At 30.7% G+C, this 13968-nt stretch overlaps 1 protein-coding gene across 8 annotated transcripts in view; it reads left to right on the top strand.

The window, feature by feature from the left end:
* LOC148312788 (matrix metalloproteinase-2-like) overlaps positions 1 to 13968 on the top strand; it is a 440260-nt gene that overhangs the window by 409666 nt on the left and 16626 nt on the right. The window lies entirely within an intron of this gene.

Raw genomic sequence — 13968 nt, 5'->3', positions numbered from 1 at the left:
AAAAATGGGGCTAGTTTTAAGTATAAAAAGCAATTGATTTTTTTAGGTAAAGCAATATAAATCAAGAAAATTAGAAATCACTTCATTTATTAATTTAAAAATAAACCCTTGAAAAAAATCACTGCATTTAATAGTGTTGATATTTTTAAATGATATGCTAATAAAGTTATACAATAAAAGGGTATTAATAAATAAGATAATAATATACTTGGGTATTATTGTAATTATTTATGTATTTATTCGCCCGCAACGGAATTTTACATAGAATACAGATTCATATCCATTTATATACAGGTATAATACACAAGAATATTATTATATGGTGGTCATAAAATATACAAATGAAAATATATATATATGATTTGAAAAACATGTTGATATTTTATTTCTCAGTTATACGTATAAAGGATTTATTAAAATATACACAATGTATAGGATGTGGTTCCGTTATAGCACAAGGGTCTTCAATGATGCTGTGAGCTAGATTCTCCACTCTCTCTTATAATTTAATTCCCACATTCTAGTACTTTTTTATTTAAAAATATCACCAAATGCTTAACGCTGTCTAGGTTCTACTATAGTTTGAGTCGATTTACCAATATTATTATTCGTTAATTATTTATTCGTCTTGACTTTGTTTGAAAAAATATAAATGAATATGTTACTGAGTTTATCAATCGATTATCATAATTTGTTTTTGATATATATAAGCACATAGTTATAAATCTCGATATTTTACTATTCTATTGCTAGAATAACGAAATATACTAAAACAAGGGAAACAAAGTGATATTTGGTAAGTAAAATAAAGTGTGATTGTTTAAGTACGTATTAATATTTAAACTTTCAAATCTCGATTCTCGTTTTTTTATAATAATAAATCAATTACTCGAATAGCCAGAAAATTTTATTGACAATAAGTAAAAAATAACACTGTTAATAACTTCTGTTTTTAATAACATTAAACTTATTTAAGATATAAATAAAACTTTTGTTATTAGTTAAGGGTAAAAACCCCGATTATATTCATTTAATGAAAATCAAAAATATTACTAAATCAACGATTTTACAATTGTTTATCAGTCCATTAATTTTTTTATATTTCATTTCATTAAACAAAAGGTTAATGAAATGTTTTTAGATTAAAGCACCAATTTTTTAATATTTATATTTTTTAATACACTAGCATCAACGGTTCTGTTATCAGGACTTTATTTTAGTTAATATAACAATTCCTATTATAAATATATATAATTAAAATGCAACTTTGTTTTAAAATCACTACATATTATAATTTATTTTATTATTATTTAATTATCATGTCTACCGGTTTCGAAGCTAATACTTATAATAAAAGCTAAACCGGTAGACATTATAATTAAGTCATAATGAAATATTACTGAATATTATAAAACAAAGTTACATTTTAATTATAAAATGGAATATCACAAAGTAAGTGCTTCAAATATAAATTAAATTCGTATTACATTCGTAGCATGAATGTCCTAGCTATTCTTACAACTATCATTCATAAAATTATCCGAGAATGCATTTCCATAATCTCCTTTTTCATCTCAATCAACAAACATGAATGTTTGTTTTGACACCATGTTAAACAAAGTTTAATTTATTTTTAAATGGTACTTAAAAATACACCAGCGCGATGTTCGTAAATGCACTCGTGTGTGTTTTTTTGTTGTACGTAAACAATTCGAGTCCCGAAACGGGCCCCTAAACGCTCCCTCGGGACGTTATGACCTAACTTTGCAGCCGAGCTGTTACAGACATGCGGCCGAAATAGCCATGTGTACTTTTTATCAAAATAAAACGCTTCCATATTCGTTTGTTGCAATTCAGTTAAAATGTGGTTAAGCGTTATGCACAATTAAGTCTTGTGCAAATTACATCTATTACGATAAAACCAGATTAAAATAAGCCCTTGTGTTATGACCCTTGAAAATCAAAATAATTACAGATGTAGCTTTTATATTTTTCTTATTTATTTAATTTTTCTCATAATTATAATTTTTACTGTATTTTTCTCTGCTCTTATAGCTACCGTGTTAGAGGTCCCGGGTTCGATTCCCAGGAGAATCAAAGTAAATATTAGTGGTTTTTCACTTCGTACCTGAAACGCAGGGATGATAACTTTTCCTTAGTTTATTTAACGATTAAGACAACACTGTGTCTTTACGATGCTGCGTTGTAAGCGCCATGAGGTGCAATTAAGTGGTAGTAAATTTTTCGACATTGACGTACATACTTTAAGAAATTCATTTAAGTTATATCATATATACGATTACTAATATTTAATATATACGTACAAAGATTTTGAATTTTGCATTCATATGTACATATATATTTAATTTTTATGTATCGTATATAGCCTCATAAGAATACTTAGGCATGATTTTATCAAAATTTTGAATACAGAAATTATTTTTATGGAACTTACAATTGAGAAAAACGTGTTTTCCTCATATTTATTTTTAAACGCTGCAAGTATGTAATATACTAATATTTATGATTTTTTATTCATTTTAAATCATAATACATCATGCAATTTTAATCCACAGGAAAAGTTAATATCAAATCATTAATTCCAACAACACTAAATATTAGTTAATTTTCGTATTCCCAAAAAGTAAATGCCACTTTAATTAATATAAAGTTATACCTCCGAGTCATTCCCCTTTTCTTGGGGGATGTAAAGGTTGTATTTTTGATCACGTTTCGGGGTGGTCAACATGAGTAATGAGACTGAAAAAGCTTCGGTGATTTTCAGAAAGCTCCTTCTTAGTACGGAGCTTCCGAGCTTTGTGTTTAACTTCTGAAACATTCCCCCTCCTCGTTCCTTAACCCTTCCAGGGGTGGAAGCCCTAACTTTTTATTTATTTCTTTGATTTATGGTTCCATCACGTTGTTGCGCAATTGTAACTTGAAGCTGAGTTATGCAGAATTAAATCAAGTGAATTCTTATTGATTTACAATTCAAATTCTTGTTTTGAGAGAATATTATATTCGTGACTATTTTTGATGCGCAAAAATCCCTTATGTTTGCATTTTCAATCACTTTTTAATTGTTTGTACGTTAACACCATTATAATGTTAGATGATTTGAGATGGTTTGGACATGTAGAACGAATGAGTGAGGAAAGAACGGTAAAACAAATTTATGAGGCGAATGTAATTGGAAAAAAGGAGCAGAGAAAAACTAAGAAAAACTTGGCACGATCTGGTATGCCATATTATTGAAAGCGGTCAGGTTAGGAGTCGAAACAATCGGCGGGTATGTATGAGGAGATGCATGAACGTGGAAGAGGCGAAGAATATTTTCAAAGACAGAGTGGTGTGGCGTTCTATTCTCTCTGCCTACCCCTGCGGGGAAGCGGCGTGATGGTTAGTTAGTTAGTTAAAAGCCAAATATTTTTTGTGATAAAATTATGCCTCTCCTTTAAATTTCGATCCATCATTTGTGCTCCTAAGGTGAGAATTATATAATAATAAAAAGTAAAAACTAATATTTTTGGAAACGATAATGCATTTAAGATATTGTTTTTTTAATAATATCGTGTTGTTTGTAAATAAAAATAATACTTGACACTGGCAGAAACATCCTTTCACTGGGTGACTGCCAAATAAAGAATTTTAAAAAAATATATAATATTATCGTGAACACAATATTTAAGCAGAACTTGCTATAATCAATAGACCAGCGGAAATTTACAACCAATTGGGAGAAACCCCAGAACTGAAAATGTTAATCAAACAATATAGAGAAAGCCTGGAAAAAAAATAGATACAGTACAGAATTTTAATTAGAAAATGACCTAAATAAATATTGTCGCACACAATAAATCTTGCATATACGTATGACGTCACTCGGCGTGTGTTCATAGTTTCCAAAATTTTCCAGATGTTTCTGGAAAAAGTTCCTTAATTGCTCTCTAATGAACTAGGCAACACACTCTCCAACAAAATAATAACTAACTAACTAACTAAAGATCACGCCGCTTCCCCGCAGGGGTAGGCAGAGAGAATAAAACGCCACACTACTCTGTCTTTGCAAACATTCTTCGCCTCTTCCACGTTCATGCATCTCCTCATACATACCCGCCGATTGTTACGACTCCTAACCTGACCACTTTCAAGTATTTGGCATACCTGATCGTGCCATGTTTTTCTCGGTCTTCCTCTGCTTCTTTTCCCGCTAACATTCGCCTTATAAATTTGTTTTACCGTTCTTTCCTCACTCATTCGTTCTACATGTCCAAACCATCTCAACACACCTTTCTTAATTTTATCGATAATGCTTATCTCAGCTTTGCATTCCTTCCTTATTTCACTATTCGTACATCTATCATACATCGTTTTGTCGCACATTCTTCTGAGAGATCGCATTTCGACTGCATTCAGTCTACTTTCATCCTTCTTTTGCCAACTCCATGTTTCACATCCATACATTAGAGTTGGAACCAGGACTCCGTTGTGCACTGCCGTGTGTTCATAGTTTCCAAAATTTTCTAGATGCTTCTGGAAAAAGTTCCTTAATTGATCTATAATGAACTAGGCAACCCACTCTCCAACAAAATAATAACTAACTAACTAACTAACCATCACGCCGCTTCCCCGCAGGGGTAGGCAGAGAGAATAAAACTCCACACCACTCTGTCTTTGCAAACATTCTTCGCCTCTTCCACGTTCATGCATCTCCTCATACACACCCGCCGATCGTTTCAACTCCTAACCTTACCGCTTTCAAGTATTTGGCATACCTGATCGTGCCAAGCTTTTCTCGTTCTTCCTCTGCTCCTTTTTTCAATTACATTCGCCTCATACATTTATTTTACCGTTTTTTCCTCACTTATTTGTTCATCTATATTGGTTAACTATGAATATTGGGTATAAATACTAGGTATTTTTATTACGTTTGATACATTACATTATAAGATAGGCGAATGATATCTGGAATTACATAATTTTAATAATAATAAAGCCATTCTGAATTATTAGATCAATTAACACCCGTGTGTATTTGATTATTCATTCGTTCAACAAAAATGTGAAATTTTATTTTATTTATTTATGGTTCATAAATAATGAAAAACATATTACTATAAATGAAATACAGTGCAATATCAAATAATAATCAATTGTTTGAATGTTTTTCATCAATTAGATGAGAACACAACAAGCTTACAGAAACAATAAAGGTGCAGGTTTAACATATATATACAGAATAGAAATTTGTTTGTAAAAAAGGGTAATAACAATTAAAAGTAATGAAGTAAGAAAAATAAAAATAAAAATTAGAAGTAAAAATTAAAAGTGAAATAAAACTTTAACTTAATATGAACCAATTTTAAAACATTATTCTTGAATCACTAGAACTTCACAAGAGACATTTATTGGCGAGCTTAAAAGAAGCTTTTTTTATTGAGCAGAAACTCTTTTATTAGTTTGTGAGCTCCGAATCCTAATACATAATCACACACATGAGAAACGCCAGATAATATCATTTTAATTTTTATTATTTAAGCTTTTAATTTGACCTGATAATTAATTTACAATATTTTGAGTGTGTCCAAATACTTGTTATTAATATTATTAATAATACGAAAATAACTCCTGTAATTGGAGATAATCCAGATTTTGGACACATTCAAAATGTTGTAAATAATTTTGTTCACAAAATATTGGGTAAATAAATATCGTGAAACTATTCAACATCAAAGGATTTCTTTCCATATTGACCGCAATGTATTCGGACCTTCTTATTTTGTTATAAGATTATTTCGCTTGACGATATTGGATATTTCAAGAAACATTCCTTTTCTCCTTTCGCATTGAAATTTTATTCAAATGTCTGATTCAGTGCTCACCTTACTGAACGTCACGGTAAAAAAAATGAAAACTTGTCTACTTTTATATATTTTTATTTCCTCTCGCGCACAATCAATGGTGCATTGAGTACTGCAATGATAGTATGATCGTATATTGATTACACAAAAGGCAAGATAATTAGTTCTAGGCCACAGGTGTCAAGTGCACTGATATATATATATATATATATATATATATATATATATATATATATATATATATATATATATATATATATATATATATATATATATATATATATATATATATATATATATTTATATTTATATATAAATAAATATATATATATATATATATATATATATATATATATATATATTTACTGTCAATATATCTTTGTAAAAATGTAAATGGCTTATGTATGTAATATGTTTTGAAAAATAAATAAATAAACTTAAAAACGGTGGTGAGATTATTTTTCATCAACGATAATTTAATAATAAAAATATAAAAAATATCGTTTTCCCAAATATTTTATGTAAATGCTCCGACACCGATATCGCCTCTCATCTATTGTTAAATATGATTTTAATATATTTCACGGCGTTCAATTTCTTGTTCAATTAAACAAATTTGATTTATTTAAAAGTATGCGTCTTGGTTCGGTTACGAAATCCGAGATTTAGATAAAACTTTAACCAAGTATGTGGATTTACAAGGATGGCTGTTAATTAAACTACTAATTACCTCAGCACAGCGCGTATTTCTCGAAAATGGCAAATTATTTTACTTTCTCTCCTTCGTAGAAATTTTCCGCTCGCTTTACTATCAGCCCTGTGTATTTCATTTTGTGAAGGATGGTTATAATTAAAGCCTACTATGTATATTACGTACGATGTTTTTGTGTATTACAACATTTTTACATTGAAAATTGTAATTAAACAACTATTTACTTATACTTACCCACATTTACATACTATTGTACGTATTAGATTTAAGTTTTGTACTGACATTTCTTGGTGAAACAGAATTTTATATAGGGTTATTCAATAAGAGGTTTCATTTTGATATTTGAAAAAAAACTGGTATATTTTAAGATAAATTAATGAATATTTATTGCATTGTTAAGAAAAAAGTATGCGATTAACGATGGAAAACGATATCAGCCAAATGGCCGCCACGGCTACGGCACTACTTGCAGCACCATATCCTTTTCATGAAATTTCCCATGCCCAATTCGCACATTTGCGGCTGTATGTCCTCGATAACTTCACGAATTCCATCTTTAAGGTCTTCAATCGATTGTAGAGCATTGGCATAGACCTTATCTTTCACGTGGCCCCAAGGAAAAAAGTCTCAAGGCTTTAATCACAAGATCTCGGGGGCCAACTGTGATCACCTCTTCGAGAAATAACACGGCCAGGATTTTTTTTTTAAATTGCGATTGTTTCGTTGCTTGTGTGGCACGTAGCGCCGTTTTGTTGAAAATAAGCGTCGTCCACATCAATATCTTCCAATTCCGGCCATAAAAAATCATTAATCATAGATCGATAGCGCAATCCATTCACCGTAACAGTTGCACCAGACTCATTTTCTAATAAGTAAGGTCCAATCACACTGCCAGCCCAAAAACCGCACCAAACAGTGACACGTTGAGGGTTTCGATTCTTCACATCACCAAGTTGTCCCAACAGCTCAAATTTTTTAACAAGTTTCACTATTGCTGGCCGAGAACGAGCTGGTGCTTCACGACGAATTTTAACAATTTGAATGCTCTGTTGAAGCGTGTATCGTTGCATTTTTATTAATCGCGTAGTTTTTACTTCTCAAATGTCAAAAGATGACAGCTTCAAAAGTGGCAGCTGCCCAGATAGCGGGCTATTCAAAATGAAACCTCTTATTGGAAAACCCTATATAATAAAATAACAACTATATAATTTTATTGTATAGTTGTTATTTTATCAACGATTATTTGTAAGTAATCAACGATTATTTATTATTTGTAAGTAATCAACGATTATTTTTATGGTTACTATAAACATGAATAGTAAAAAAACCTTTTCCTTTTATGACACTTCCAACTGTCATTGTCATCAATTTGCACAATTTTTTGTAATGGTAAGTGTGTTGTTTTTTTTTAATCTTATATTGGTTAAGAATTTTTGATTAAAGTATTTATATTGAAATTTACCGCTTAAGTATAGAGGAAGTGCATAAATCATATATGCATGTAGTTTTCCAATTGTCTACTTATTATCATTGAACATTGTAATTATCGTTAAATATAACGAAGAGTGTTATGTTTTTTTGTTAAAGAATTTGATTTATCCTAGGAGTGATTTATATTGAGGAATTTTTTTTAATAAACAAGTTCATTATGAAAATAATTCTACACATATACATATTTTTCTGAATCACTTATTACGAATAATTTAGGTATAAACCTTGTAAGGTACACTTAATAATTTTTTGTTGCGATGAAAATATCGCTTTTAATTAAAACGAATTATTTTTCCACACATTTATGCAGCAATAAAAAACAAAAAAGACGATGACCCAATTGCCTAAAAGACAAAAAATCAACCCCTTATTTTACAGCCGTGGCAGAACAACACGTATGGGGGTTACTTATTGATTTGAAGACATGCGAGTGCGTATCAATAAGTAATAACCATCTGTTGTATATAATAAGCGTGTAGATACCAAAATACATTTTCACGCAATAAACTTTCAGAAATACTTTTGTTTCCACCTTAATTATACAGTAATCCTTTTGATTCGGCTCCATAGACACACCTTATCATTCCTACAATACGAGTATATTACCGTGAACATATTATATTTTATTACTGAAAATGATAGACCTCTCCTACACTATCAGCTACTAAAACCTTTCGTTAATAAGTTTGAAGTATTACTCTGCAGCGTAATTTAGTATCTTACTTTGCATAAATCCTTTTTATTCGTTTTCCAATTTTCGCGTCCCGGCATTTCTTAGACTTATATTTATAGTTTTTCTTTACTAGTACTTTCTCGTGGTAGGGGTCTTCTGTAAGTCCTGAGACATAAGCCGGTCTCGCCCTAACGGATGTCCAAAACGTCGACGGAATACTGATTGACCCTCCAGGCTCGACCGCACCACGCGAGCTTCATGAACCAAAAGGGGGTAATAAACAGGCACAAAATAGAAAGGTTCTTAAGTTTTGTTGAGAGTATTTTAATGTGTGCGGGTTGTTTAAGCCTTTTTATGCGCTGTTTCGATTCTGGACGTCAAGGTGGACGGGCAGTCGGACGGAATGAAGAAATCCAGAGTAATCCGTAGCCAACACAAGAATAGGGATTGGAACACGAGCCCATTGGTCCTTGGGTGATGTCCCCGCTTTACGATCGCGGTCGTTATCGGTTTAGAATTGAACTTACGAGCAATTTACAGGCGATCGTTTGGCAAACTATTTCCTAAACTATTTGTGTCGGAAACGAGTGCGAACGCCTCGCGAATTGCAATAAAATCCCACCGAAAGAATGCCAAACGCCGATCAAATACTCTCCCGTTTGCAAAACGATTGATCGTCAAATATTTATGCTTTCAAACTTTATATAACCTCATAGCAGTTCCCGCACGAGTTGATATAGAACAAATTATAATTTCAGCGGTTTACTCGTATATCGCACGTCATAACTCAACAAGCACGATTTTGAGTTAAAACATTACACGTGAAGACACCGATTTATTTACCTGTTTTATTTCTTTTTTTATGGACTGTGGACCAAGTTAGAATAGAAATAAATAAAAAATAAAAAACGAAAAGGCAATGAATTACACAGGAATTTCAATTTACAAAATGAGGTTTACAGAAAAATTAAAACAAATCTATGAAAATAAACTTCTACAACATGGAGACAGGGATTGGACTATTCATTCAGTAATGTAGATATATGTTTTGTACCGACATTTCTCGATGGAACTGAATTTTTTTATAATAAAACAACAATTTTTTTCCTATTTATTTTATTTCACCGGTGACCGGTTTTTGTCGTACCAACATCATCAGTCAATTCAACATTTAGTAATTATCAAATCTTGCCAGATGTTGTCTTTTATTCTTGCTAGATACTGTATAAAATTAAAAATATTTTGCAATACTAACGTGATATGCAAAACAAAATATTATATGTTTTATGGGGATCGAGATGACGGCTGGATTTTTTTGACATTATTTACATATATGTAAGTTATTTTATTAAATTATGGTTAAACTACAATTTTAAATACAATACATCAGTACAAATATGTAAAATAGTAATCGAATCAATTCTAACATTAAAAATCGGTGATTTGATGATTATTTTACCTGTTTTATTTAACTAAACATTATTAACATTTATTTTAACAGACTTTTTATCAATAACATTTTTTTCTAATTTATGTTCAATTTTATAAACTATTTTTTATTATAAACCCATCATTTAACAAAAAGTGATTTTTCAGTTATACTTAGTATTTATATTATAGTATAACAAAGTATTTTTCAGTATAAACGCATAATATAACATTAAAAATAATTCAGTGTAAATCAATAATATAATAGAAATAATTTTTCAATATGAATCCATAAAATGTTATGTATATAAAATATGAACCTTGCTCTCAATCACTAAAAAAATAGTTTTAAAATATTATAAAATTAATACATTAATAACTGTAGTATTTTTGCTCTCTCGGTAAGATTAGTTTTAAAATAATGTATCTACGTATTATATTTAAACGATATACGTACTACATTATATTTTAACCCGTGCAAAATTAGCTTAGTATGAACATTGGTTCAGGCGTTGAATATATTGTGTTTAAATGTTAAACTATCTCTAATTTATATTCCGACCCTGATCTCAATATGCCACCCTCTTGCTTCTATTTCCTTGCTCTATTTTTAGTTAGATTAGAAGCAGGGTGTAGAAAAGACAAGTAATGTTGATCTAAGTAAAATCAACTGAAGAAAAGCAAGTTTCAATCCTTTGCAAATTGATTTTGATTGATGATTTGAAAAAAGATTACAGACTATCAAATTATATATGTATATATTTCATTCATTCAACCCTTTATCCGCATCCGAATGGTGCATAGGGCACTGCATTATATAAACACAGTGTTATCTTGATCGTTAATTGATATATATATATATATATATATTATATATATATATATATATATATATATATATATATATATATATATATATATATATATATATATATATATACTACTCTACTACGAAAGAAATATATGTACCACATAGTTACTACTCTAGTACTACTTCTTCTACTTCATCATCATACCATTTCTCTGCAGGTGTAGGCATAGAAGATGAAACTTTATTGAAGTGTAGTAACTAACTAACAATCACGCCGCTTCCCCGCAGGGATAGGCAGAGAGAATAGAGCGCCACACCACTCTGTCCTTGCAAACATTCTTCGCCTCTTCCACGTTCATGCATCTCCCCATACATACCCGCCGATTGTTACGACTCCTAACCTGACCACTATCAAGTATTTGGCATATCTGATCGTGCCATGTTTTTCTCGGTCTTCCTCTGCTTCTTTTTCCACTAACATTCGCCTGATAAATTTGTTTTACCGTTCTTTTCTCACTCATTCGTTCTACATGTCCAAACCATCTCAACACACCTATCTTAATTTTATCGATAATGCTTATCTCAGCTTTGCATTCCTTCCTTATTTCACTATTCGCACATCTATCATACATCGTTTTGTCGTACATTCTTCTGAGAGATCGCATTTCGACTGCATTCAGTCTACTTGTGAAAAACTGTTCTTAAAACTCACCACTATGGTTAGTGGAATATTTCCCCTAAAAAAAGTAATATTTCGGATTCCTGATTTATTTGATCGCGTTATTATCTGGTAGTCGTGATACATTACTGTCGTATCAAGTGTGTATTTTGCAAGCACATAGTATCACTATGTATCCTACGTACAGTATGTACGCTTCGCGGTCGGTAACTGAACACCACCATACTAACAAGCAAGAGAGTGTCAAATGACGGTATGAAATGTCGCAATGTATCATGTACCCTATCCGGGCTTCATAAATATAACGCGCTGAGTACCCACTGATCGATAACTCGACTAAATCTTGTGAAAACTGATTCATGCACGTATAATTTATGACTAAATTACTGTGGATACATGTATAAGTATTTGTTAAATGAGTCAAATATACCATATGCAAATAATATTATTTTTCGACATTATTTAACTAACTTTTTTTTATATTATTTTTTGACATCTCATCAAAGATGAAGAAGAATATGGAAGTCTAGGCATTTACGGGGCTTACGACTGTCATAGGCTGGTTTAAGTTATCACTTTACACACGTGTAACATTCACCAATTCTACCTATTATTGACAACCACACTACTCAAATTCTTGGAAGTTCTATATATATGAACTAATTTAGAAACCTTGTTCATGAATCACTAAAACTTCACTAGAGACATCTATTGGTGAGATGTAAAGAAGCTTTTTATCAAGCAGAAACTCTTATATTAGTATGTGAGATCCGAATCCCGGATTATAATCACACACATGAGAAACGCCATGAGTATTTGGACACACTCAAAATGTTGTAATTTTTTTTTATTCAGACACTGGACACTAAATTCAAACACAAGATTATTCGATATATCGATATTTATTATAGGTGTTCTTTCCTTAAAGCCAAACTCGCACTTATAAAACTCAGTTGGCTTTTTTTGTTGAGTTGAGACACGACAATTTTTTGTTTTTTTATTTTTATTTTTTGTTTCTTAGAAAATATGTATGGAAAAAATATTTTTTTTATCTCATTGAATTTCAATAACTCTTTTCTTTTCAAAACCAGGTAATTATTTCATTTTTGATTTTTTGAACGCAAAAACGGTGTTTAATTACGCAAATGTTACCTGGATTTAGAGAAAATTTAGTTGCGACTTAATGAATACCGGGCCTTAACTGGGACTAAGAAAAATCTATCAGACACTTTTCCACAGTAATGTTAAATATATATTAGAGTGAAAAATCACTTACATTTATTTATATTTTTACTCTCCTGGAAATCGAATGCAAAACTTCTAGTACGGTAGCCAAATACGCTAACAACTACACATTGTAATAAGACAAAAGTTTAACATTGAAAAAAGGTATTAATTTAATTAATGTACATATTTTTCTGACACATTTCTTTTATCAAAGTTCTTACATTTTCACAAAAGTTCGACTAGGTTTTTTATGCATAATTATGGATGCTGCAATATGATCAGTAAGCTCTCGTCACTAAAAAGTGCTAACGACTCACGATATAACACAGAAAAGCGCTATTAGCATAATTTAATTTAATTCAACGCAATTTTATGTTCGTTTTATAATTCTACTTTATTTTCTCTATATTATTCTAACGCCCTTTTCTCCTCCCATACTTTTTTTTACACAGGGCTCGCAGCTAAGTTTATAGTGTATAAATTATTGAAACAAACAAGTTTCTTTTATATTTTATTATTTGTTAATACACTCTCAAATTTATCCAAAAAAGATGTATTAATTATTAATGCCGCTACGATTTTTAAATTTTGGCATACAAAAGTGTGCAAAATGGCAAGCGAGACGTGTAATGAAAAATGTTTTGATTCATTTTTAATTTCAGTCTTGCTTAGTAAATACCACTTTTTCTTAAAATCTACTATGACACGTGTTTCGATGCATTCCGCATCATTTTCAAACACCGTTTGTCGATTATAGTGGTATTTAATAAGTCAAACTGAAATTAAAAATGGATACATTTTACCACAAAGTGACTGCTGAACCAGTCAATGATAATTTGATTCAATTTGAGCGTCACCCTTTATTACTTTTACACCCTTTATTAATTCTTAAATGGTGTTAATGGATTTTTAAGGCTTAGATCTCAAGCTTGTCTCAATGCTTCAAATCAGAATGCGTTCAGCTGCGCTCAGGGCTGGCCATGTGCTCACGCTATATTTAAAAAATGTTTATAAGACATCTTTTTGTTTTTTGGAATTCTACTTCTTTTTCTAATCCTATTCCGCGCCCAATGGTGCATGGGACAC

This window comes from Brachycentrus maculatus, unplaced genomic scaffold (assembly GCF_059751285.1).
Source record: "Brachycentrus maculatus isolate JH-2025_06_01 unplaced genomic scaffold, ASM5975128v1 h1tg000032l, whole genome shotgun sequence".
In the NCBI taxonomy this organism is placed as follows: Eukaryota; Metazoa; Arthropoda; class Insecta; order Trichoptera; family Brachycentridae; genus Brachycentrus; species Brachycentrus maculatus.
This window is presented reverse-complemented; position numbering and strand designations above follow the sequence as displayed.